The following is a 28,000-nucleotide window of genomic DNA, read 5'->3' as shown; positions in this document are numbered from 1 at the left end:
ACAAGTGCAGGGAAATGAAGTCGGAGATTCTTGATGAGAACCGGGATTTTCGAGGAATTATCAGCCGTGACGTGGAACCCGTTGATAATGGGCTTGGTTTCATTTAGCCATTGTTTAGTTTTCCTTCCAAAACCTCAGGGAGGTGGAATTGGGGGAGGGGCGGCTCCTGGGCAGGCAGGGGACAACGGTTAAGGGTGGAGGCTGCAAATCTAACCCCGGTGACAGGCTCAGTAGGAAAGAGCACTGCACCTGTTTTCTTTTCTTTCTTTTTTTAAAATAATCTCTCTTCCCCAAGTCATGTCCTAGTCAGCATTTCCCAAAAATCATGGCCAAGAGGGCCGTTGAAAGGGATTGTTAATTGTCTGGGTCTAGTCACTGATAAGAATAAACCTGCTGAGGCCAGCTGGGCTTTTGTCGCTGTCAGCCATAAGGGACATTGTTCCAGCACAGGGGGGACTGGGAGGATAAGGGAAGGAAGGCGGGGGAGAAGGGGAACCCAGGTGGCCCCTTGGCCCTCCAGGAAGGGTTACCCCCAACTGACCGAGTGCAAGGGGCAGGAGGAAGCTGTCAGTCCTCGCCAGGGGGCCAGAGCTTGTCTCCACCAGAGCCTTTTGTGCCACACTAGAGTCTGCCCCCTGCCCAGAAGACAACGTGAGACCTTTGCTGATCCTGCCACACTCGGCCACAGTATTCTAAATCTTGGGGGTTTTGTTTTTTACTTTTGTCTTTTTAGGGCCATACCCAGGGCATATGGAGGTTCCCAGGCTAGTGGTGGAATCTAAGCTGTAGCTGCCAGCCTACACCACAGCCACAGCAACGCCAGATCGGAGCCGCATCTTCGACCTACACCACAGCTCACAGCAACCCTGGATCCTTAACCTGCTGAGCGGGCCCAGGGATCGAACCCACATCCTCATGGATACTAGTCAGATTCATTTCTGCTGAGCCACGACGGGAACTCCTTATTCTAATTCTTGGCACAGCATTTATCACTCTCTAATACTGATTTACCCATCAGCTCATTCAGTCATTTCTTTAGTTTCCTGTGTCTCCTACTAAAATGTAAACGCCACTGAAAGCAGAGACTTTTTCTTGCTTTTGTTTTCTTTTTCTTTTTAGGTCTGCACCCGCAGCATATGGAAGTTCCCAGGTTGGAGGTTGAATTGGAGCTGCAGCTGCCGGCCTGCACCACAGCAACGGCAAGCTGGGATCCCTAACCCACTGAGTGAGGCCAGGATCTTTGTGGGTACTGGTCAAGTTCATAACCCTCTGAGCCACAACGGGAACTCCAAGCAGAGACTTTTTCTGCGTCACTCACCATGACTGGCCCAGAATGTGATGTGGGCAGGCCGTGGCAAGCGTCCAGCAACTGTTCCTATGTGAATAACAATCTGTGATTGAGGAAGTGTCCCCAGCAGCAGTGGCGAGGCGGAGGGGCTGGCTTTGGGGGACGCAGGAGAGAGCAACGCTGGAAACAGAGACAGGAGGGAGGAAACATGCATGTAAAGTGACCCCTTCCACTCCCGAAGGGCTGTGACGCCCATGCCGGGAGCCGGGGGCCTGAGTGGACAGCAAGCCCGGGAGGGAGGCAGTGAGGGCCGCGTGTAGGAGCAGTGGGGGGGGTGGGGGTGGATCAAAGGATGCAAGAGGTGGGCCGTCCCAAGGGGCGGGGCAAAGAGAAGCGTAAACTGGCGATGCTGGAGAGACAGGAAACCCTGGGGCCCAGGCTCAGGGCTGGTTAAGGCCGGGGAGCACGGGTCATGCTCCCTGCTCCCCCCAAAGAAATGGGAGTCAACGAAGAAAAGGCCCGAGAATGGAGCCTGGGGAGAGGCAATGCTCAAGAAGGGGCAGACAGGTCAAGAGGTATTTAAAGGGGACAGCGGTGGCCGCAGTGGTGCCCAGGTCCCCCTCAGCATCCCTCAGCTGCTGGGAACGTTGGTGGCTCCAGGCTCTCTGCTGAGCCCCTGGCCGGGAACTGGCCTGGGTGAAGGGAGCCGCCTGCCCAAGTTCACAGCACCCCATGACTGGTCCATGAAGGGAGGAGAGAGGGCCAGGGCCTCCCTGGTGGCAGGACGAGTCTGCAAGGCCCTCCCACTCAGACCCCAGTGGGATGGACTGAGGCCTTGTTGCAGCCACCACCGCAATCAGCTTCTGCTCAGGTTATGTCTGCTCTTCCTTTACAGGCGAAGACACCAGGGTCACTTCTCAGGACACTCATTTCACACAAACTGTCTTCTCCACATCTGCTTCCCAGCGCACCAGCTCTCAGAGGTCAGGTGCCAGGAGTGATCTGAGGAAACAGGCTCTAAAACGGAATTGTGGCCACTCCCTCGGGCAGTTGTGGGATTGTGGGGCCCAGCATCAGCCTGCCAGCTAGAAACCCAGCCCCGTTCCTGGTGGCAGGTGAGGCCCTGCCAGTCCCTGGCTGGTTGGAGGAGCCACATCATGGGTGATGCTGGTGATGAACTGGGATGGGATCCAAGTGGGAAAGAAAGCGCTGGTCCAGGGGACACCCAGGCTACTGAGAGATTCAGGGAAGGTTCCACTCATGAGAATGGGATCTGATGACTCCTCCTGAGTCCTTGATGCCTTAGGCTCGGGTTAGGAATCCCTGAGTGAAAGAAAGTGTGAAAGGTAGAAAGCCAGGCTGGTGGCATCTAAACACTCATCTCCTACAGGTGCAGGTGGAGGAGAGAAAAGCAGAGGCGGACGCCTGGACCCGACTGTGAGAAAGCAGCTCTCCACACAAGTCTGTGTCTTCGGCCCCGGCAAGTCCTCTGTGACCACATCAGGGGCTTCAGTGGGCACGTGAGACCTGACCATTGGATAGGACATCTGAGTTAATGCTCTCGAAACCTTGAAAGCCCGCTGGGCACCCTGAAGACCCGTAGAGGTGGCCCTGTCCTTTTGTGAGGATGTTCTCATCCTTTGTTTGAACGTGAGGCATCGCCAAACAACACAGGCCCCGGAAGGACCTGCCCCAACTCCCACTCCCACCAGACCAGTAACTAGAGTCCAGTGCAAACAGCACATGGCAGGAAGAGCTGGGCCTGCTGACAGGAGAAAGGGAATAGATGCCCCATGGGGGCTGGATCATGCACTGGCCAAGCTGGAAATGGTTTGCAGGACGGGATCCTAAGGCGCAAAGGATAAAGAGGGATAAGTGTGAATTTATTTATATGGGAGCCGCTCCCTGACACGTGTGATTCACCGCCTGGCAAGGGCTCTGGGAGGAGGTGTCACCATGCTGCTACGGTGACTCTTGGAACTTTGGAGAAAATTATGGCCCACACAGAGTAGAGCTGGAATGCCAGGCCTGTGCCGTAGATGGTGGAAGAAGTGGTGAGCCCAGTCTCAATCCTTGAGCCAGTGTTCTGCCATAGAACCTGCTCATTAAAGAGAAGGTAGGTCCTCGGGGGCCCCTGCGCAAGTGAACACAGGAGGGATTCCCACAGGCCTTTGCCAGAGGGGCCTACGGTCATGTGTTCAGGACACCACGAACTGGAAACGCGGGACACTCCAGAACGGAAGTGCCTCGGCCCTGCAGTCACCTCGTGCCTCGAGTCCATCAGGCAGGAAAGGAGCCGTCCTCCTGCAGAGTCCTTGGCCCTGACCATCCAGAGGAGCCCCTGTTGGACACAGTGGGGCCGAAGGAGAATATATTTGGTACCAGGTCATCCCTGTGCTGTCTCATGGCCCGTGTTGCAGGGAAGTGGACAAGTGCAGTGTCCTGACTGAAGAAGGGCCTGTGGCCAGGGGTTCACCCCTCGTGGGAATGAAGGTCACTTTGCTGCGGGGGGAACGACCTGCACCGCAGGACTGCCAAGCGAGGGAGAAGGCACCCCAGGACTGGCAGAGGGGCGGGCACAGCATTCAAGGTCAGTGGCAGCGTCTGTATTTCACCCTGATGTGGACTGAAGGTCTGTGTCCCCCAGATTCATGTGTTGAAACTTAACCCTCAATGCAGTGGTATGAGGAGGTGAGAACTTAGGGAGGGATTAGGTCATGAAGGTGGAGCTCTCATGAATGGAATTAGTGCCCTCTGGCCCCTTCTGCCACTTGGGGACACGGCGAAAGCCAGCCATCTGGCACCCAGGAAGTGGGCTCTGTGGGCACCCAGATCTTGAGTGTCCACAGATTGTGAGAAATGGATTTCTGTGGTTCCTGAGCCACCCAGCCTGTGGTATTCTGCTACAGCAGTGCGGGTGGACCAAGGCACGTCCCATTAACCCTCCTCTTGTTATATCCACAGAAAAGAGACCAAGCAAAGCCTTGGGAAAGCCGTGCCCGGCGCTGTCCTAGGAAGGTAGCAGGAATGACACATAAGGAGTAGACAGACATGGATACCGTGCTGTACAGAGCTACCCAACCTCAGCTGAAGTCAATTTCACCCAAGTTCATGGCCCCCCTGGGAGCAACCTTGACCCAGTGACAGGTCTATGAGTAGAGGGGGATTTAAAGACCCATTCCCTGCCCTCAACAGGGGACAACTCCAAAGCCCCATCCTGGCTCCAGAGCTCCCCACAAGATCGGAGACTAAGGAGGGGTGGCTGGAAAGGAAAGAGATAATCAGTGAGGAAATACATCCCCGAAACCAGAAAAGAGCAGCTAAAAGGAGGGTGTAGAAGTCTCCTGGGATTTGCTTTGCTGGAATCTAGCACGAGGGGCAGAGGAGGAGTGGAGGCAGGTAAACAAGCCACTGGATTGGCCGTGCCAATTACGAAGGTGGGTAACGGGTCCAAGGAGACTCATTTATGAATTATCTACTTGATATGTATTTACAATTTTTCCATAATAAAAACTTAAAAAACAGAAAGGGAGTAGACAGCAATGAATACTGTTTAGGTGGCAAATACAGAAAACCAGGAAAGCAAGACTTACCTTTCCTCATCTCTCAGCAGGGCTGTCCCAGGCATCAGGACCGCAGCAGTGAACAAAATGGGTGGAAGCTCTTGCCCTTATGAAGGCTGTATTCTAGCGGGAGAGACAGACAACGAACATGATTGGGACTCTGGGAAGGCGCTCCTGTGCACCTGTGTGGCGACCCTGCTTTTTCTCCCTCCACTAAGGGCATAGGTTGTAGCCTTGGAAACAACAGAACTGGTTCGGGGATCAGGGCAGTGCGATGAGGAGAGTCTAGGAGAGCACTGAGATGGCAGATTGCACACCCAAGTTCTTCCTTGGCCGTGCCCTTACGTACCCCTGTCCCATAAAGCAGAAATACAGTTTCCTCCTTCCCAAATCTCGCAGTCCCTACAGCCTGGAAAGAATCACCCACGGGGGACCCAGCGCCAACTCTGCACGCCACTGGACTGCTTCTTACGATAGCTCTACCAGATGGAAAATGACTGCAACCTCCATCATTCATGTTGGCTGGGAATCGGAATCTCTCCCCAGGTATTAAGCCAAAGCTCCATTCCATGTCATCAGCTCTGATTGGGTCATGGACCCTAAACCAACCATTGTCAGCAGATGAGTAGAACACACTGATTGACTTGGGCTAAGTCTCACATGCCTTTCCTGAGCTGAGGGTGGAGTCTTGCACAGGGACTAAGTCGCACTGCGAATGACAGGGTTTGTTTTGACAGTTGAGTTGACAGGACTGGATGATGAATTTTAAAGAAATAATAGAGCCGTGATTTTTCAGTGGGGGTGCCACCACTCAGAAGGGATTTTTAAAAATCTGTGGGAGTATTTCTGATTGTCACAATTATTACAGGGGGCTACTGGCACTTAGAGGCGAGATCCAGGGATGTCAAACACCCTACCTTGCACAGGGTCGCTTGCAAAAAGAAGATAGCTCGGAATCCTGCATAATTTCCATAGATCTCATCCAAAAATAAGCCTGACTGTACACTCTACAGTGAGGTAGGTTGCAAAGAGGACATTTATTTTCTGTAATATCTTTGCCACCCTGACCCATATCACAACAAAGAAAATTATTTTGTCCCTGCATTTAAAAATAGTAAAGAGGGGTTCCCGTCGTGGCACAGCAGAAATGAATCTGACTAGCATCCACGAGGACGCAGGTTCGACTCGGGCCTCGCTAAGTGGGTTAAGGATCCGGCATTGCCGTGAGCTGTGGTGTAGGTTGCAGACGAGGCTCGGATCCTGCGTTGCTGTGGTTGTGGTGTAGGCCAGCAGCTACAGCTCCGACTGGACCCCTAGCCTGGGAACCCCCATATGCCAGTGGGTGTGGCCCTAAAAAACAAAAACAAACAAAAAAAAAAGAAAGAAAAGCAATAGTAAACAAAGCTGGACTCATAAGATTTACCCAACTTCCTCATTTTATTTTTACTTTAACTGTCCTGACCTGTTATCAACTTACGCAGTTCAATTAAGGATATTTCCCTTACCCTCTTATTTTACACCCTTGTGAGAAAAGGACCACAGACTATGAAGCCCCTCCAAGATTTTCCCCAGGGTCATCAGGGAAGGAGGGACCTCGGACGGTCAAATAGGGAAGATGGGACATCCCAGTGCCCAGGAGAGAAGGAAAAAGTGCCCCTATAGTCAAAGGCAGCACATTTAAGGGGGAGGTGACCTATTTCAAAGAGTACTGATAATAGGCATTTTTTAAAAGATTATAGCATTTGTCCAGAAAAACATTTAGTTTCTATTAACAAATCACTGTGCTTGTCCAGGGAAGTAAAACATCAAGACTCTTGCTGTTCATTACGTTTTTAAATTTTGAATATGGAGTGTGAAGTTTGCTTGGCTATGAAAGGGATGGTTTTTGTCAACACTGGAGTAACTGTGGTTTTCCTAAAACTAGTCTGCGATCTAACGTTGGTTTTTAATCGGTGTCCCCTCAGGTCTCTGCTCCTTCCCATTCCTAGACTTTCTGTTCAGAATGATGTCTGATCTTACTTCCCATAAATCCAAATGATTCCCTAGAAGAAGATGCAAATCTCTGACCACTTCCCCATGGAGAGCTGGTTTCTATTGCTGAGTAGTTCACTACCCTGAAATTCAGTGGATTAGAATAACATTTATTATCTCACATTTCTCAGGATCAAAAATCCAGGTATAGGAGTTCCCATTGTGGTGCAGTGGAAACAAATCCGACTAGGAACCATGAGGTTGTGGGTTTGCTCCCTCGCCCCGCTCAGGGGGTTAAGGATCTGGTGTTGCTGTGAGCTGTGGTGTAGGTCGAAGACTCGGCTCAGATCCCACGTTGCTGTGGCTGTGGCATAGGCCTGCAGCAACAGCTCCGATTTGACCCCTAGCCTGGGAACTTCCACATGCCTTGGGTGCTGCCCTTAAAAAAAAACAAAAAACAAAAAAAAAAACCTGGGTACAGCTCAGCTGGTCCCTCTTGGATCAAGGTCTCCGATAAGACTGCAATCAAGATGTCATAGGAGGGACCCACTTCTAAGCTTACTCATGGGGTTGTTGCAGGATTCAGGGCCATGCAGGCTTTTGGTCTGAGGGCCTCAGTTCCTCACTGGCAATGGGCCAGAGGCTGTACAGAGTTTGTTGCAACATGATCCTCCTGATACAGCTGCTTGCTTCACCAGAATGAGCAAAAGCCAGAGAGAAAGTGAGAGAGACAGAGGATGGAAGTCACCGGGTTTACAATGTAACCTTGGCAGTGCCATCCATGGTTTTACTGTGTTCTGTTCATTAGAAGAGAGTTGCTTGGTCTGCCCCACATTCAAGGAGAAGGGGTGTACAAAGGGATAATTCAACTGGGAGCCACTTAAGAAGCTACCTACCACACAGCCCAGACATCTGCATATTAACATCAATTTCCCCATTATAACTGCATTCCTTTTAATGCTCTGTTTTACTATGGTTAAGGCATTTTAGTAAGATTTTACTAGGTGTGAGTTATGTTGTTGATGAATTCCACTTTAGAACGGAAAGAGAATACTGCAAAATATTTGTTATAAAAAAGGAGGGAGGTCAAATCTGTCAGAGTTGGGAAATACTATCCCAGATTATTTCTGGTTCTAATGGGAATGAAGCATTAGGCAGGGAGAAATCGATAGTGGAGAAGAGAGAGGGAACAGAAATCCTTGAGAAGCCAGAGGAGATGGGAATCAGAGTATGGTAGAGGGGTTGGGTTTTGAGAAGGACAGAAAAATATGCATAAAAGAAACAGAGGAAACATAATAATTACTTCCAAAAATCTGAATGGCCATCCTGTGAAAGAGGAGTAAGATATGTTTAATATTCCCCCAGTCAGTAGAATTGAGACCACTGAATGGGAATTAGAAGGCCCCGTGATGCCAGGATAGGAAAGAAAAGAATTTTACCAGGCTGAGCCATCCCAAGATAAACAAGGTTACCAGAAAATGGGTTTACCAAAGCCTACTGCATGCCTGCATTGGGTCCACACCTAGGCAACCTCATCACAAGATGGAAAGACTGAAACAAGTGGCTGGAGGAGTTCCCTTGTGGTGCAGCATGTTAAGGACCTGGTGTGGCCACAGCTGTGACACAGGTCGCAGCTGCAGCTCAGATTTGATCCTTGACACTGGAACTTCCATATGCTGCAAGTGTGGCCAAAACAAACAAAAAGTGGCTGGAATAAATGGCCATTCAGATTTCTTCCAGCCCACAAGGTTCTTAGACATTTTGAAGCACAATTTGCTAAGAGACTATTTTGTGAAAACATCTGTGCCAGACCTTTTGTGCATGCTCAAGGAGCCTGTCTTTTAGAAGAAAAGCTTTGTCTTTTTAGTCTACGTCCTGTTTATGTGGAAACAGAAGGTAGCATCTGCCCGAGGTTCCAGATCTTAGAGGACAGAAGATACCAGCCAGAACAACGACAACACGAGGCCAATGGGCAAAGTCCATCAGTTTTTCCTTCATTCAGATATACGCGTTGAATACCTTCCACGGGCCAGATCTGTTAACTATTGGGCACTGCGCTAGAGGCTAGTTATAATCTTCATAGCAAGATATCCTCATCTGAACAAGGTCAGGAAGACAGAAGGACCTGAGCAGAACTTCTTAACTAGCTCCGAAAATAGCAGACATGCAGTAGACTGGTGTCTTGGGAAAGGTTAATTGTGAGAGTTCGGAAGGTTTCGTATTTGACACAGATGTGGACAGTCTTTCTCTGAACATCCAGTGATGAGGCCCAGAGGAGCTGTCTTATGCTGAGTTGCTAGACAGGATATCTGTTCAAGAGGTCGACTCAGACAGTGACCTTGGGAGAAGGGCAGTGGAGGAAGCAGGACGGAACAGGAGGAAAAGTGAAGCAAGAATGTAGTTCCCGGGAGATGAGCCCACAGGGAGGTGTGGGAGTAAAGACAGGGGTTTGTCCTGCCTCGAGGCCAGTGATGCCGAGTCTTCAGTCAGTGGCCACAGTCCCATGTTGATTTAGCAACCTGATGGTCACTCATGACCCTAATGGCAGTGGGTGGTGAAACTCACTGAGTGTGTTCAAGAGAACAGGAAGGGAGCAGCTGCAGACAGTGGGTGTAGACAGCTCTTCCGAGAAGTGCTGCTGTTAATGGGAGCAGAGCAGTGGAGCTACAGCTGGATAGGTGCACAGGGTCAGCGGGGTCATTTCTAAGTGGAAAGAATGACGTCATGGTCTGCTGAGAGGGATCCTCTAGAGAGTAGAAAACACGACGCCGCCGCCACCGAGAGGAGGCTGGACGGGATCATGGAGGGGCGGCCAGAGCACAAGCAGAGGGTGCGGCCTGGGGGCAACGCACCGCTGGGAACCTGGGAAAAGACAGACTCTAGGTGAATAGATTCATAGGCCAGGAGGGCCGGGTGGTGATGGAGGCCGGTGGAAACTCTCTTCTGATGGCTTTGCGTTTGCCCGGAATTAGAAGCACGGGCGAAGCAAAGGGAGGCGGACAGGAGACCGAGAGAACAGAAAGGGTGCTGGAAGTTTGGGGAGAGAGGAGAAAGCCACCTGGAGCGTGACTGAACAAACGGGATGAGGAAATTCACGGTTATGAAATGTCTTTATATTTCAAGTGGTTCTTAGTGGATGACATGAGATCCCCTAGCTGTAGAGTCTGAAATTGTGACTTCTGGTATTTCCATACTTCTGTCCATCCTACTGTCCTCGCCAGAACTGCCCAAACACAGAGCTCTGTTGATTTTCGCCTCCTAAATGTCCCTCCCTCTGCTCCTTTCTCTTCCCCTCAAAGCACCAACTGAGAACAAGCTAATCTTTCTGCCCTGGACACAAGACTCCTTCATCCAGGCCCGATTCCTTGTCTGGCCCTCATTCCATCCATTCTCTGGTCCAAAAGCGGAGTGGGTTTTCCGAGACACTGATCTGACTCTGTTACCATCACTTTATCCCCGAGATGCTTTCCACTGCTTTTTAGCCAAAGGCCCTCAACGAGCTGCTCCTTCCTACATCCCCAGCTTCATCTCCCCACTCGCCTCAGTCTGAGAGCTTCAGCACACAAGCCTTCTCTCAGCCTTCTTCCACCAAGCCCGTGCCCCTCCCTCTGGAATATTCTTGCACCTCCCAGCTCGGCTCACACTTCCTGTGAAACGTGAACAGGAAGTAAAGAGAAATGGGAGGGCATTGTGAAGACTGGCATGTGACTAGTTAGCGTGTCTGTAGTAATGGAGAGAGGGAGCGTGATGAACAAGCAGTGTCTGGAGACGGAGTTCCTGAGAACTTTCCACAAAGACATCAGTACATATATTCAGGCATTCGATAAGTACCGACTATGGTAAATTAAAGAAAAAAAAAGAAATCCATACCTGGACACATCATAGAAAAGCTGAAGGACACCAATGACAAAAAGAAAAACAGATTTTTATCTTATTTTATTTTATTTGCTGCACACCTAGCATGTGGTAGTTCCCAGGCCAGGGATTGAACCCAGTTCTTAACCTGCTGAGCCATCAGGGAACTCCAAGAAAAGCAGATTATTTAAAAGAGAGAGATTGAGGAGTTCCCACTGTGGCACAGCAGGTTAAGGGTCCAGTGTTGTCTCTGCAGCAGCTCAGGTCACTGCTGAGACACAGGTTTGATCCCCAGCCTGGTACATGGGGTTAAGGATCCAACATTGCCAAGCTGCAGAATAGGTCACAGCTTCAGCTCAGATTTGCACCCTGGCCCAGGAATTTCCATATGCCTTGGGTGCTGCCAAAAAGAGAGAGAGAGAGAGAGAGAGATTGAGAGCGAAAAACCAGAAAAACAAAAAACAAGACTACTCTTAATGGAGTGGCAACTAGACTTACAGGTAACATCTCAACAGCAACAATGGCAATCAGAAGACAAAAGAATGATACTGTCAAATAACAACTATCAACCTAAAATTGCACTCTAGTGAAGCTGTCTTTTAAGAACAAGGGCGAAGTAAAATCATGTTCAAAGACTGAGCATTTGCCACTGGCAGTCCCTCAAGATAGGAAAGTCTAGAGGCAGAAAACAGTGATTCAGATGGAATGCCTAAGATAAAGACGTGAAGGGCAAAATGGTAGTAAATAAACAAATAGGAAAACTGGCAAAGTAAGACAACACTAGGGACTGATAGTCAGAAAAACAAGTTAAAAAAATGAAACTTCTAAGTCCTTATATTTTCCAGGTGTAGGATAAAGTTGTTGATTAATTTTATCTTTTTGGTTATTTTTTAGTTATTGATTAATTTTAGACATTGACGATTTAACCATGTAATTGGACTTCTAAAATTCTAATCTCTGTATTTTAACTGGAGCATTTTCCTCATTCGCATTTGGGTAATAAATTAAAGCTTAGATGTGAAAGGCAAAATTTTGAAACATTAAGGTAAATAGGGAAGATGTTTATGACCTCGAGGTAAGCAAAGATCTTTTTTTTTTTTTCTCTTTTTAGGGCTACACCTGTGGCATATGGACATTCCCAGGCCGGGAGTTGAATTGGAGCTGCAGCTGCCAGCCTACACCATAGCAACTCCGGATCCAAGCCTCACCTGTGATCTTTGCCACAGCTTACGGCCACACTGAATCCTTAACCCCCGGAGCAAATCCAGGGATCGAACCTACATCCTCACATAGACCAGGCTGGGTCCTTAACCAGCTGAGCCGCAATGGGAATACCTAAATATATCTAATATTTACAGAAATATTTATGTCATATTATATGTTTATATAGATAACATATGTAAGTATATAACAAATATGTTTATTTTATATACTCTTGAATGCATAATATATTTCACAATACCTCACTTTTCTTTTTTTTTTTTTTTTTTGCTTTTTAGGGCCACACCTGCAGCATATGGAAGTTCCCAGGCTAGGGGTCTAATCATAGCTACAGCTGCCTACCTACACCATAGCCACAGCAATGCAGAATCTACACCACAGCTACCTACACCACAGACCTACACCACAGCTCACGGCAATGCCAGATCTTCAACCTACCTACTGAACGCAGCCAGGGATAGAACCCACATCCTCATGGATCCTATTTGGGTTTGTTAACCACTGAGCCATGAAGGGAACTCCCTATCTCACATTTTAAAAAGTGAAAAGTAGATACAAACTACTACATATGAAATGGATAAACAGTAAGTTGTTACTTTACTGCACAGGGAACTATATTCAATATCTTGTAATAACCTATAATGAAAAAGAATTATATATAACTGAATCACTTTGCTGTACCAGAAACTAACACAATATTGTAAATCAACTATACTTCTATTAAAAAAATTTTTAAGTGAAACATAAATAGCGATTGAGAAAGGTACGGCAAAACATGTACAACTTGTTTTCCAAAAAGTTCTGCTGTGAAACAACAAAGAAATGGTGCTGCAGCTAGAGGAGGATGGCAGGTCCATAACAGGTCCTTTTAAAGATGGAGACAAAACAGCCCACGGAGATGAGCCAGGGACGAAGGCGAAACAGATAATGAAAAGAGAGAGGTGGAGTAACAGCAGAAATAAAAGCCTAGAGCAGGCAGGAGGGGGAGGACGGTACAGACCATAAAGGAAAGAGCTTGCCTTTGAAAAAGAGCAGCCCCATCGCACCCCTGTGACAAGATGTGGGGACAGATAGGTGTGTAGCTCTAGTCAAGGGACAAGGAGGGATTTCCCATCTCATAGCTTGGAGGTCGAGATTGGAGGCTAAAACAGAGGGCAGGGGAGAGATGGGGGTCTAAAAATTCCAAGAAGAGTTGAAAAGCAGGAGATATTTTGGAGAATGTAGCAGAACATGAGGGAGTGTTAAGGGCTGGTGGTCGTGAATTTTCATGGAAACCCTTCCACGTGGTATATAATTTTCCCAGGTAACTTGTGACTCCTAGTAGGTGAAGCGGCAGAAGAGCTGGAGGGCTGGGTCCAGGGGTTAACCAGGGCTGGAGGGTGGCTCTAATCAGAGTCAGAATTTTGTCACATTACAGCAGAGGCAAAAGGGTAAGAGAACTGAGTATGTTAGCAAGGGAAGGAATGAAGAAATCAGAGTTGAGAAGGGAGTGGTAAGGTCAAAGAAGTGGCGTTCTGGGGTGAGGTGGAAACTGCTGAAGGGACCAGAGCAAGTGAGCTTGAAGAGAGTGAGTGGTACAGGTGGTGACCAAGAAGTGAACACATTAGGAACTGCCACCTACTCTGCGCAGGGCTGGGAAGGGGTCAAGAAACCCTCACGACCACTCCAAGAGAGCATCCTTAGGAGTTATGTGTCTACACAACCTGTGGGAGGCCAGAATGCTCAGCAGGAGACTCGCCAGATGGCCAGGTACAAAGGCGGGCCTGGGAGCTGCAGCAGGATGGACAGGGAGCAGAGTCCATCAGGACGCACAGAGGCCTGCAGATGCTCATGGCAGTGATGATGCCGGGACAGGATGGGGTTAGAATCAGGAGGTGGAGCCAAAGGGGCAGCAGCTGAGAGCACCGAGGAAGTAGGTGGTCAGAGGGAGGGTGGCGGAGGAATCCCGCACTTGGCACAAAAGTTGTCGGATGCCTCTTACTGCAAGAGTTAGCCTGGGTTCAAAGCCCAGGGGCGGCTTGAGGGCTCATCCTCCACAGCCACCTCTATTGGAATCGCCTTTGACTGAGATGTTCACTGGAAAGTAAGATTTGGGAAAGACTGACAGCAGTTCACCTAGAGGGGAGAGGGGCATTCATCCAAGGGTGGGCATGAAAGGAGGATGCAAGGAAGCAGCTTTGTGAGGGCCAGTGGGACAGTATGGCAAAAAAGCAGATAAGTCCTGATTTTTCCTCTCACTTTTTAAGAGTCAAAAAAGTGAAAGAAGGGAGTTTCCTTGTGGCTCAGCGGGTTAAGAACCCAACATAGTGTCCATGAGGATGTGGGTTCAATCGTGGCCTCACTCAGTGGATTAAGGATCCTCCACAAACCATGGCAGATGTGGCTCAGAACTGGTGTTGCTGTGGCTGTGACGTAGACCTGCAGCTGCAGCTCAGATTTGAACCCTAGCCCTGGAACTTCCATATGCCACTGGTGCGGCTGTAAAAAGAAAAAAAGACAAAAAAAAAAAAAATGAAAGAAGGTATTATTTGAGATTTAGTAAAGTTGTGGAGTTCCCTGGTGACCTAGTGGTTAAGGATCGGGTGTTGTCACTGCTGTGGCACGGGTTCAATCCCTGGCTGGGGAACTTCTAGATGCTGTGGATGCAGCCAAAAAAAAAAAAAAAAGATTTAGTAAAGTTGTAAAGCAGTGAGACACTTTTTAAATTTGCACCACTGATCTTTGCCAAGACCCGTGTGCTCGTGATTCCTACATCGTACTTCCAGCCCCAGATTTTTGCACCCTCCCATGTATTAAACCGCCCACTGACACTCTCCATTTGAGTGTCCTCCGAGGACCCTGACTCACCCTGCCCGGAGGGGGTTCTTCACGGCCGATGTCTCCCCAGGCCTGCTCGTGCATCTCTCTTACTGTTCCTTGAGATCCCAATTCCCAGAGCCCAGCTCCCCAGGCCCCTGGAGGCTTTCCCCACTCAACACCCTGTCACTCATCCAGACTCATGAACTTCACTTCTTTAACATCTGATACTAAGTCACTGAACATTAAAACGTATTCCCCCTCACTAGTTATCAAAACACACAAATCAATGGAAAAGAAAAACCATAGTCTCACCAACCAGTTTGCAAACATGAAAAAGATGGTACCTGATGTGGCTGACAGTCAGTGAAATGAACGCTTCCAAGTGCCGCCCGTGGGAAGGCAAAACCCTCAGAGGGTACCTGGCAAGCGCCTGCCAAGTCTTTAAAAAGACATCCTTTCGACTAAGTCAGTGCACCTCTTGCAATCTACACCAAAGAAAGAAACTGGCAAAAAAAAAAAAAAGGTATCTAACTACATTTAGCTTCACTATATTCTTTTAAATAGTAAAAACATAAATAGCATAAATGCCTAAACAGCCTAAATGAGGGATTGTTACATAAGCTATGGTAATTTTGTAATTTCTTCACAGCCATTAAGAATAATTATATATAGGAGTTCCTGTCGTGACATAGCGGAAATGAATCCGACTAGGAACCGTGAGGTTGTGGGTTTGATCCCTGGCCTTGCTTAGTGGGTTAAGGATCCGGCGTGGCCATGAGCTGTGGTATAGGTCGCAGATGCGCCTTGGATCTGGTGTTGCTGTGACTGTGGCGTAGGCTGGTGCTATAGCTCCAATTAGACCCCTAGCCTGGGAACCTCCATATGCCATGGGTGTGGCCCTAAAAAGACAAAAAAAGACAAAATAAAGAAAGAAAGAAAAAAGAAAAAAAAAGAGAAAAAAGTCTGTTCTGTTGGTGACTTTCCTGTTAAAAAAGCATATGAACTCCCCAAAGTTAAATCTTATATGAGCACAGACATATACAGGAATAAACTGTAAAAGGATGAATGTAAAATTATACTTCCTATGATTGGCAGTCCACCCCTGCCTCCTAAAAACGGCCTCCCACGCTTTTCTACAGTCAAATTGTTGTGAAGTCAGGTAAAATGAATATGGCTCATGTATTTATGTAGAAATTAGTATAATAAAACAAAAATGTAGGACACAGGTCCAAGGTAGACAGAAAATACACTCACTTAAAGTAAGACAACAATCCTAGGCCACATAGGCTAAGCACTGGAGCAGTACAAGCGAAAGGCGCAGAAGACAAGGCCGGGTAAAATCAAGGAGGACATCATGGAGAGGGCAGGCTTGAGGCTGGCCATTTGCAGCAACATGGATGGAACCAGAGACTCTCATACTGAGTGAAGTAAGTCAGAAAGAGGAAGACAAATACCATATGATATCACTTATATCTGGTATCTAATACATGGCACAAATGAACCTTCCCACAGAAGGAGAACAGACTTGGAGAAAAGACTTGTGGTTGCCAAGGGGGAGGGGGAGGCAGTGGGATGGACTGAGAATTTGTGGTTAATAGATGCAAACCATTGCCTTTAGAATGGCTGAGCAATGAGATCCTGCTGTATAGCACTGAGAACTATATCTAGTCTCTTATGATGGAGCATGATAATGTGAGAAAAAAGAATGTACACATGTATGTGTGACTGGGTCACCTTGCTGTACTGTAGAAAATCAACAGAATACTGTAAACCAGCTATAATGGGAAAAAAATCATTAAAATAAAAAAAAAATAGAGAATGTTCCATGTGCACTTGAGAAGAATGTGTATTCTGTTGCTTTTGGATGGAATGTCCTGTAAATATCTATTAAGTCCATCTGGTCTAATGCTTCATTCAGGGCCTGTGTTTCCTTATTGAATAAATCACAGGAGGAAAGAATGAAAAATATATTTCAATCAAGGTACATATTAAGAAACTGAAATTGTGCATAGAGCTTTTAGGGAAAGTTGGAGGATTGATTAAAATGAAAAGAATGCCCTTGTAGAAGAGCTAAGGCTGTAGATGCCACACACACACAACACACACACCACACATACCACATACACAACACTCAGAACATATACAATATATTCCACTCCACATACTCACACACAACATGCACACTCCACATATCCCACATACTGACACACAACACACATAATATACTTAACACACACCAAACATACCACACAATATCCAGACACACCACAGCATACAAAACACACCACATACACACACAACATATGCACAATATACCCAACATACCTCACATGCTTAAAGTAAAAGCAAACAACTAGTTCCTTAATCCAAAAAAAGTTACATTATGAACAAAATCACATTTGGCTGTAACGTAAATTACTCATGTTTCTGTCATAAAATATTTGTTTCCATCTTTCCTATTTCCACCATCCCCGCTGCCTCCAATGGCCTCCTGCAAACATCTGGGGGCTGGTGCCTGGTGGCAGATGTGACTGCTCTATATAGACTTTCAACCATTCCTCCCTTTCCAGCCCGGGCCTGTCCCTTATCTGCCACCACATCTGCTGCTTCCTTTGGCTTACCTCTTGATACCCCCTTCTAGAAATCTTTAGAAAGATTCCAGATTCCATCCCTGTTCAAAAGCAACTAGTTACCATATTGCTTTCAGGTTCCAACTTGTAAAAATGCTGAGTTCATGGCGCATCTGACATAGTTTATTCCCCGCTGTTTGTGCGTGTTTATTGCTTATCCCTTTGTATTAAGATGAACTGTCTGTCCTTCTTGGGGGTTCTAATTGTGGAAATGAGAAAGGGGTCTGGGCAATAGTAACGATAAATCTTATTCCTCTCAACTGAGATAAAGTTTTGCTTTTAATCCCACTCCTACGTTTTCAAAATAAATGCGCACAAAAGCACACACGCACATATCCACCCACACAGCCACCCCCACGCCTGCAGAGACCAACCAAGGGGCCCCACATTTAAAATAAAATGATCTCAGACTCTTGGCAGTAGGAGCGCCCAGCATGATATATAGCCGGTTGAGGCAAAAATAATAACGACTTTCCCCAGATATAAATTGCCCCTAAGCACGCATGACTTTGCATTTCAATCCTGTCACTATCAGGTGGAACCAACTTTTATGAAACAAACTTAAGCAACTGCAAGAAAAGTCAGTCATTTGAAAATGAGCTGGAGTCCATATTCATCCAAGCAAATAAGAGAAATCATACTTCAATTTCCGGGTAGCCTCGGGTTTTGCTCTAGCATTCAGATATCATACAGGTGAATCTTGAAAAAAAATGTTTCCTGCCATGCGCCAGGCTTTCAAAGGCCGCTGGTGCTACCCTTCTCCGTGCCCCATGCCTTTCCCCCTGACCCCATCCCCAGCCTTCCTTCCCTCTGCAAACACACACCACATTCAAGGTTACCAGAAAGAAGGTGTTAATGAGCCAGTGGCACTGGTTTTGGTGGTGCTGCCAGTCAGAGATGTATAGGCTTTTTTAATCAAAGCAGGATTTGTACGAGAAGGACATTTGCAGAGGCAGTTTCCAGGAGGTTGGAGAACCAGAAAAAAAGAACTTTAATTTTTTTTGGAAAAGGCAATAAACTTGAATCAGGCCTCTGGGATCCTCCAATTCTAGTCCCCAAATGGAACATCCCAAGTAGAGTGGCTTCTGAGGCCAGGTGCCCTGTCTTCTTGTCATTGCTTTGTCTACAGGACCTAGCATAGTGCAGGCACATATGCTTTTGTTGGGTGAAGAAGTAGAATTATTAAAGGAAAATAATTCAATAACAATCCTGTACGTGTATTCTGGAATGGTATACAGCATTCAAAGCATGAGGTAAATATGTATGTACTGACAAGAAAAAAACTCCAAGACAAATGGTTAAGTCCTTCAAAAAATTAAACAAAATATGGAGTTCCTGTCATGGCTCAGTGGTTAACAAATCCGACTAGGAACCATGAGGTTGAGGGTTCCATCCCTGGCCTTGCTCAGTGGGTTAAGGATCTGGCGTTGCCATGAGCTGTGGTGTAGGTCACAGACTTGGCTCGGATCCCGTGTTGCTGTGGCTCTGGCGTAGGCCAACAGCTACAGCTCCAATTAGACCTCTAGCCTGGGAACCTCCATGTGCTGCAGGTGCGGCCCTAGAAAAGGCAAAAAAAAAAAAAAATATATATATATATATATATAAAATAAACAAAATAATATATTCAACAAGCATAAGAAAAAATTTAAAGGCACATGCAACAAATAAATAGATGTTATCTTTGGGAAAGAAAATGCCAAGAGAGATGCTTTATCCATATTATTTGAATATTTTCAACAAGAGCATATTTACATATTAATTGATAAAAAATAAAGCAAATGTACCAACTACTATTTTTATGTTTTGTGCTTTTCAACATGCATAATTTTTTTTACTAAATATTAGACCTTTCTGTATGAGTATTACATATCTATATAATGATTTCATAGTGATTTCATTACATTCCTTTTATGGATATAATATTATAACCCCTTTTTTGATTTATATATTGTATTCCAATTTTTTTACTTTACAAACACAATTCTAAGAAGCATAAATTTGAGTTTGATTGATTTGTATTTTTAAAAAAGCTTTAGCAGTGTAAGTTACTATCCAGAAAAGTTGTACTAGTTTAAACTTGCTGTGTGTAGGAACTCATTTCCCCCTACCAAAACAAAAATTGACTTTAGCATTTAAAAAATGTTCATTATATGATAAGAGAAAAATAGGATTATATTGTTTAAATGTATACCTTTAATTATAAGTGAAAAAGTTAATATTTATCTTTATTTAGTGAAGTATTTATTCATGCCCTTTGCCTCCTGAGATATTCACTTTTCTTATTGATTTATAAGCTCACTGTATATATTAAGGCTACTGGTCTTTGTAACATATGTTGAAATCTTTTTTACCAGGTCATTTAATTCTGAATATTGTTTCTAAAGATTTGTCATAGGAAGATTTAAGTTCTTATTTATTAAAATTCAGTAATATTTTCTCCTAACACTTTTTCCTCAGGGTCATGTTTAAACAATCATCCAAAATATACATGTGAGAAAATGTATATTGTTAAAGCATTAGTATAGTTTTGTTTTCTATCTTCAAATGTTTAAAATGTAAATAAAAAAAAGAAAATGCGTGCCAGAGAGCACAAAACATAAAAACATAAATTTCAAACATAAATTTACAATTATAATTCATCATATTTATTTACCTATTTATTTACAAAGAAGCAAGACGTAAAATTTATCTTTTCCCAAATGGTAAGTTAGCTAGTTATCCTAATACCAATAAATAAACATTAATGACTTATCCACTATTACATAATACCACTTTCATTGTAAAACAAATCTTTATATAAAAATCAGTTTGTTTCTGAATTTTTATTCATTTATTCATGCCACCAAATTTTACTGAGCAAATACTATGTCCTAGGCACTGTTTTAGGCACAAAGTACACAGCACTGAGTGAGATGGACATGGTCCCTGACTTTTGAGCTTTTGTTCAAGTCGCAGGCAGACAATGAAGAAACTGCAATCAGCAGGAAGAGAAATGAGGCACAGTCACGCTGTGGAGAGATGGCATGGAAAGGAGGACAGCAGAGCTATGTTAGCAAAAGTGGTCGGAGAGGAGTCTGAGGACTGATGTTTGATAGACACCTGAAAGCAAAAGCAACATGAACAATAAAAGGGAGCCCCAAAGGTACTGAGGGAGTAAACCTGTGAAAGTCTGGGGATAGAGCAACAGGAGGTGCAAAGACCCTGAGGTAGAATCAGGTTTGTTATTTGGTGGAGAAGAGCAAAGAGGCCAAAGCAGCTGGACCGACATTTACAAGCAGAAGTTCAGAGACTGGGGCTCACTGCAGGCCATGAATGAAGATTCTTTACCTAGGGAGTGTGGGCTGATTTACATTACTTAAATCGGCACCTTTACAGCCGTGTGGAAAACTGACCAAGAGATAGAGCAGCAGGACCAGGAGGCCAGGTAAGAAGCACTGGAGTCATCCAAGAGAGACTAAGGCTGGAGGTACCAAGAAGGGATCAGATTCAAGCTATGAAACTGTTAGAGCTCATAGGACTCGGTGATTTGCTGGACATGAGGGGAATGGAGAGAATTTGGGGCTGGCCTGAACAATTGAGGTGGGAAAAATAGGGGATACAGAAAGTTCCATACGGAACATCAGGGAGTTTTGTTTTGAACGAGTTCAGGGTGACATCCTTGATACCTATGCAAGCAGTGACACTGGTTGGATACGCAGGTCTGGACCTCAGGGGAGTTCAGGCTGGAAATACACGTTTGGGAGGGTCATTAGCTGCCCGGTGGCATGCAGGGCCTGGGGGATCTCCTGGGAGAGAGTGAAGATAATCAGAGGGCCCGGGGGAGAGGAGAATGCACAGGAGTGAGCTGGGAGGGAGGACGGGGTGTGGTGCCCTCAGAGGACAGAGAGCATTTTAAGAGGGAAGGAAGGATCTGCTCCTTCAAGCTATTGAGGGGCGACTAAGGTCAAGACTGCACATGGACTATTGGGTTCTGTGAGCTCAGGATCATGGGCAACAAGGATGGGGCTACGGCAGTAGAGGAGCAGGGCTTCTGGCTAAAGAGAGTTCAGGGCAAAAAGAATAAAAGTGGAGCCAAGAGACAGAAATAGGTGTTCAGAGACTGCTTGGAGAAATGTGTGGAACCAGGGACCCCGTTTTTCTGTGTGTGTGTTTTGTTTTGTTTTGTTTTTTTAATGAAAGCGAATTCAGCATGTTTGCACCCTGATCAGGTAACCCCAGAAAAAGAAAAAATTAACTGTGCAGATGAGGGGGGTAAAGGCAGGCATAAGAGGGAATCGGATCTAGACCTAGGGACTAGCTAGTCCAATTCAGGGACTGGGCTTTGTTTGGGGCAAGAACGGTTCTTCCATTTCTATTCTGACCCATTCATCTGTCTCTTTAAACTTGGCCTAAATCCACTTACTGTTAGCTATATAAAAAACATTTTAGCATCTGATAAAGCAAGGAACTTGTTGCTAATGCGGTTTTTCATCCTTATTTTAAAATTTGATCATGAGTATTTGAAAAGAAACGGGAGGAAGAAAATGCTGGATCCTTAACCCACTGAACAAGGCCAGGGATTGAACCCGAGTCCTCATGGATACTAGTCTGGTTCATTAACCACTGAGCCACAATGGGAACTCCTTATGTTGCGTTCTTAACCCGCTGAGCGACAACAGAATTCTCAGATTTTTAGACCTCTGCACATTCTGTGAACTCACTTCAAGAGGTGATGTCTCCTCCCCTTAAATCTGGGCCAACCTCAGTGACTCACCTATACTGAATAGGATGGAGCAGAAGTGAGTGACACAGCTTCTGAAGGTACATGAGAAAAGGCTGGGTAGCTCCCGCCTCGCTTGTTCTCCTGGGTCACTGACATTTGCAGCACTGAGCTGCCACCAGGCAGCCAAGTTGTGAGGAAGCCCAGGCCATGTGTACGTGGTACAGCTGACAGCTGAGGTTCCAATGGTCACTGAGTCTTCCCAGTTGAGCCCCAGACACTGCAGAGCAGGACAAGCCATTCCCACATTACAGGCCTGAATTCCTGACCCACAGAATCTCCAAACATAATAAAATGGGTGTTTTATGCCACTGGGTTTTGGGGTTGTTTGTTACACAGCAGCAGGAATATGGACACTGTTGTTCCCTGCTACTAAGAACTTTTAAGGGGGGAGCAAAGAGGAAAAAATGGTTCCTAGTCTATTTTACCTTCGTGTGAGGCTAACTAAAGCCAGAACACTGCACTTCATTCAGGAAGAGAAATGAAGTAAAACTTGGTTCTGAATTTTAACTTTCTGCAGCATAGATTTTTTTGAAGAACAAATATAAGGCAATCCTAAAACGGTTTTCTTTTTTAAAATGTCATGAGATTTTCAGATGATAAACACTTGCTTAGCAGTACAGTTCCCAAGCAAATATCTAAGCAATTAATCATATGTATACAAGATTTTTTCCTGTGGAGAAAATTTTTTTGTTGTCATTGAAAAATAGACCTTTAAAAGTATTTGAAAAAAAAAAGCAAACTGGAGATTTCTCTGCTCTAGGGTACAATATGAAAAAAAAAGTAAAATATGGCTGATTTACTTACAATGTAAACATTTTTTTTTCTAGTTTTCTTAAGCTAAGCAAACAAAGCAGGATGAGAGCTTGTGTTGGTGTGAAGACGGGCTCTCAGCAGCACTGAATGTGTTGATGACAATGCAGCTGGACGCACTCAGACCGGGAAAACCGAGGCATGGTGTTGTTTCTATTCGCCTCCTATGACTGCTGTAAAAACTCTAACTTGGAGACTTAAAACATACACAACTCTATTGTCTCACAGTGATGGAGTCAAGATGTCCTATACTAAGAGGTGGGCACAGCCACATCCTCTCTGAAGCCCTAGGGAGACCCTTCCCCATCTTCCAGTGGCGGCTGTCAATCCTTGGGGTTCCTGTGCTTTGGCTGCATCCTTCCAGTCTCTCTGTCTCTGCGTGTCCCTGTCACCCTCTTCTTACAAGGACATCCATCGTATTGGATTTAGCGCCCCAACCACTCCAGTTTGAGCTCATCTTCACCTGATTATATCTAAAATGATTCTATTTCCAAAAACGATCACATTCACACATACGGGAGCAGGGTTAGGACTTGAGTATGTTGGGGGGGGGTGCAATCCGACTAACAACAGTGTCCTAAAGAGGATCTAAACAAACAGCTGTGACTGTGGGGCAGAGGGGAGAGTTACCTGCAGGGATCCCTTTGCCGGATCTAAATACGGACTAGCTGTGATGCTCTCCAATCTCCAACCTCAGAGGACTCACCCATAAACGCGGATTAACAGAGGCAAGTGAGACCAGCACCCGGGCATCACCCAGTGAGAAATGCTGAACCTCAGGCCCCGCCCTGGACCAACTGAGCCAGAATGTGCATTTAAGCTGGAGCTTGAGCTTCTTCAGGTGCGTGTCAAAGCTTGAGGACTGAGCAGTCCTTGGGGCATGATAATTTGCAATAAACGCTAATCCCCTCTTCCCATAAACACCACAAAGGCACTTATATAAAACAGCTGAGTTTACATTTAATGTAATAACTGTGCACTAAATGAAAGACGAGAGAAGAACGTCCTTAAAACCTCTCCTTCAAAAAAAATTTGGCTAACTAGCAAAGGTTAGTAGTGAAACACTTAACTTTGGGGTCTCTTTGGAAAATGTCAATTCTTTTTTTTTTTTAGGGGAAGATCGCTCACATTAAATGGGGAAAACAAATCCAGAGATGGGACACAGCTTACACACATTTTTTAATGTTTGTGTTATCTGAAAAGAACAGGTGAATTCATAGGCTATTAGTGTATAATTCTTGTGGGAATTTAAAGCATTATTTAAGTGTAAAGACAAAACAAAAACTGTGAAGTCATGTCTCCATCCTTCGGAAGGAGAAAAGAGCTGGACAGGGAGCTCCCATTGTGGCTCAGCGGAAACAAACCCAACTAGTATCCATGAGGACACAGGTTCGATCCCTGGCCTCGCTTCGTGGGTCAAGGATTCTGAGTTGCTGTGGCTGTGGTGTAGGCTGGGAGCTGGAGTTCCAATTTGACCCCTAGCCTGGGAACTTTCATATTCCTTAGTGCGGCCCTGGGAAAAAAAAAAAAAAAAAAAAAAAGAAAGAAAAAAGAAAGCTGGACAAACAAACTCAATGACTTTTCTTAGTTTCATCAGAGAATTGAGATCCCAAGACAAAGAACCACCCTGAAGAGGGGAGGGTTAAGAACAGAGAACACAACCACACAGACCAGCCTCCCTGCAGAAGCCACTGGGGCCAGGAGCAGATAGGGGAGCTTATGCGGTGCCTGCAACAAAGTGCTGGAAGCTGACAATGGACTAACAGTTTAAGCAAGGACCCCTCACGTTGTCACGGATCTTACCTCTGATACCCCCCACCAGCTTCCTGGTGCAAAAGGGAGAAAATTCCCCTTGTTCGGCTGAGGTGAGGGGAGTAGTCTTTTTGAAAGGTGTCACAACAAATGCCAACCCAACAAGAGAAAAGATTTCAATCAAATAAGAAACAAATCCTGACTTAGGAAGGGGAGGCCTTTATTCAAATGGATGATTGAGAGGGGGTGAGGGGGAGGGGGCCATGGAGGTAGGTAGTGTTCTGACCTGAAGATCTGCAAGCATCTCCAGAATTAGGCAAAATGGGTTTTCCTCTTATAAAAGGAGTAAATAAGGTGGGAAGACAGTTGTGGATGGGTGGGGGAAGGAGAGTATGACTGGATGGGAGATCAAAGAATGTTCTGCCAGGGGCCAGCCGGTTCTCAGGAGGGGCTGCCAGCTGACTCAGGCTGAGGATGGGCAAAGTTCAGCCACCTGGGGCAGGAGAGCAGCTTCGCCAAAGGTTGACCAACACACATTTTGTTCCCCCTGATCAGTGGGGACAAAGTAGCTCAGCTCATTTAAGAGGCAAAGAATGAATGTGGAAGGTCTGTGTCTGGTCTTTTCCTAAGTAATCAAGGGGCTCCTGTGGGTCTTAACTAATCCTATGGGGAGGATGGATTCCTTTCGAGCCTTTTCTCTGAACACAAAACATTGGAGATGGATCAATCTGCACTAGAAGCTTGGAGTTCAAGTAACATTCAACACTGTCAACGGTGAGGGCTTCCGAGAACAACCTAACACTTATTTCTTCTTCGACTCTCTTCCCTTTACACAGATCCAAACTTCTGACACTTATCCGTTTCCTTCTCTCTGAAGAACTTTTTAAAATATTTCGTGCAAAGTGGATCTACTGGTGACAAAATTCCTTATATTTTTGTTTACCTGAGAAAGTCTGTACTTTTGAAGGATACAAATGCTGGGTACAAAATTCTAGGTCAGTGTTTTGTTTTTTTTTCTTTCAAAACTGAACTTCACCCCCCTGTCTTCTTCCTTGCATGGTTTCTGGTGAAAATTCTGACATGATGCTGATTTTTTTTCCCTCTGTAGGTGAGTTAAGTTCAGGGAGTGTGCAGTGCTGAGACCTGGATAATTACAAAGTGGAATGAAGTGTGTGTGTCCCTCATTGCATCCGTGGATCCTCAGAGGTAATCCCTAGTAATTTGAGTGGCTTTGATGCACTTTTTTTTTCCAGGCTTTTTCCCCCCAGGGACAGCAAAGCATATGACATGAATGAGATAAACACCATACTCCCTTAAAAGTTTCTTAACTATCTCAAAACCAATCCCAATATATTTACGATCTAAATAAAATAGATTACTTCCTTTGCAAGCAACTTCAGACTAAGTTCCCCAGCTTGCTTCTTCAATTCTAGACCCTTCTATGAAATATGCTGCTATCATTCACATAGATAAATATAACCATACAAATATGCTCTTAAGAACAAAAATGAGATTGGGGAGTTCCCTTATGGTGCAGTGGGTTAAGGATCCATCACCGTCACTTCAGCAGCTTGGGTCACTGCTGTGACACAGGTTTGATTCCTGGCCTAGGAACTTGCACATGCCAAAGGCATGACCAAAAATAACTCTAAATAAACAAAAATTTTTAAAAAATAAGAGAGGGAGATTGCAACCCACACATTCTTCTACAACTTTTTTTCTCACCTCATTGCCATAATTATACTAAGGGCATATTTGCAAATCAGTCCATATAGATGTGTACTGTGTTATATTTGTAGATACCTCATAAACTTCTTGCCCTTTAATGATTAGATTTTTTCAATTATTTGCCATCTAAACGATGCCACAATGAATATTCTTGCATATTGTTATATCATATAAGTCCTACCTGTGGAATGAGTTCTTGAGAGACTGCTGGGTCATGGGATGTAAACACCTAAAATGCTGGGAGACATGGCCAAATTATACACTAAAAATGTTGTAATAAACTATTACCAACAGTATATATGGGTGTTTATCTTAACTTATCTCCCCTGCATATTAATACCTTATTAGTAATTTTTGAAAGAATTGTAAATCTTAAGTGAACACACACACACACACATGCTTCTTATTAAATTTAAATTTGAACTTCTCTAATTAGTGAGATTTAGATTCTTTTACCAGGTTCTTTTTTGGATCAGTTGTATTTGTTCTGTGAATTGTTTATATCCTTTCCTCATTTTTCTATTGAGTTGTCTTTCTTTCATTGATTATGAAAAACTCTTTAGGAATCCCATTGTGGCTCAGCAGGTTACAAATCTGATTAGCATCCATGAGGATGCAAGTTCGATCCCTGGCCTCGCTCACTGGGTTAAGGATCCCCATGAGCTGTGACATAGGTCGCAGATGAGGCTCAGCTTCTGTGTTGCTATGGCTGTGGTGTAGGCCAGCAGCTGCAGCTCCAATATGACCCCTAGCCTGGGAACTTTCGTATGCTGCAGAAATGGACCTAAAATGGAAGAAAAAAAAAAAAGAAAAAAGAAACTTTTAAAATTTTTAGTTGGTTTTTGCTTGTTTAAAAGTTAAATTGCTAATTTTCCTTCTGCCTAGCTCTCCTGAGTTAAGCCTTTGACTGAACTCAGTTTTAAAATTGAGGCATCTGACTTTTCAGGGCTTCTGTGAATAATAACTAGCCTCTTCTTTTGGGGGGGCTGGACAGTGACAATCTGCTTTTTGTACCACCTGGGGCCACCACTTCCCTGACTAGCGCTGGCTGGGGCCTACCGGTTATGCGCAGGGGCGTTCTTTGCCCCTAGGTACAACCCCTCTCCAGCTCTGCCACCTGGGCAACCTCTTTGCCCTGTGGACCTCTGCACCCACCCCCCACATCAGGACCGAACGCTAGCTAAGGAACGCAAAGCGCTGAGGACGGCGCCTGGCACTTGAAGCCCTACACTAAGCACGGACTTCCATTTATCAACGCCTCTTTCCTACCCTGGACGCCTCAGAACCACTTCGTCAAGGGTGATTCTTCCCACCGCACAAAATGAGGAAGCTAAGCTCAGAGAAGCAAGGGGTCTACTCAGGGTCACTCTGACACAACTTTGGTTCGCCTGACAAAACCAGCTCCTAGAAAACCATGCAGTCAGGTCGTGAGGAGGCGCGCTTTCAACCGCACCCAAACCGGACAGGCCCATGCTCAGGGTTGTCGGCATCTTACCGGAAAGCAAAAGCGCTCTAAAGCAGAGGCCAGCGGCTCCCGCTCCCGCGCGTCAGGCCGAGAGGGGCTGGCGGAAGGAGCCGAGCGCGCTCGGGAACGCTCGCCACGCCTTCCGCCAGGAGCGTC

General features: G+C 45.7%; 1 long non-coding RNA gene across 1 annotated transcript; it reads right to left on the bottom strand.

Moving 5' to 3' along the window:
• Positions 43-27,981, bottom strand: LOC110255853. The gene is made up of 5 exons (XR_002336751.1): positions 27,875-27,981; positions 26,561-26,616; positions 4,882-4,974; positions 1,319-3,629; positions 43-166 (listed from the first exon to the last, which is right to left on the bottom strand). It is a non-coding gene; the product is annotated as an uncharacterized LOC110255853 (long non-coding RNA).

The sequence above is a fragment of the Sus scrofa genome, chromosome 11 (genome assembly GCF_000003025.6).
Source record: "Sus scrofa isolate TJ Tabasco breed Duroc chromosome 11, Sscrofa11.1, whole genome shotgun sequence".
Taxonomy (NCBI): Eukaryota; Metazoa; Chordata; class Mammalia; order Artiodactyla; family Suidae; genus Sus; species Sus scrofa.
Note: the sequence above shows the minus strand (reverse complement) of the source record. Positions and strands in the feature narration are given on the sequence as shown.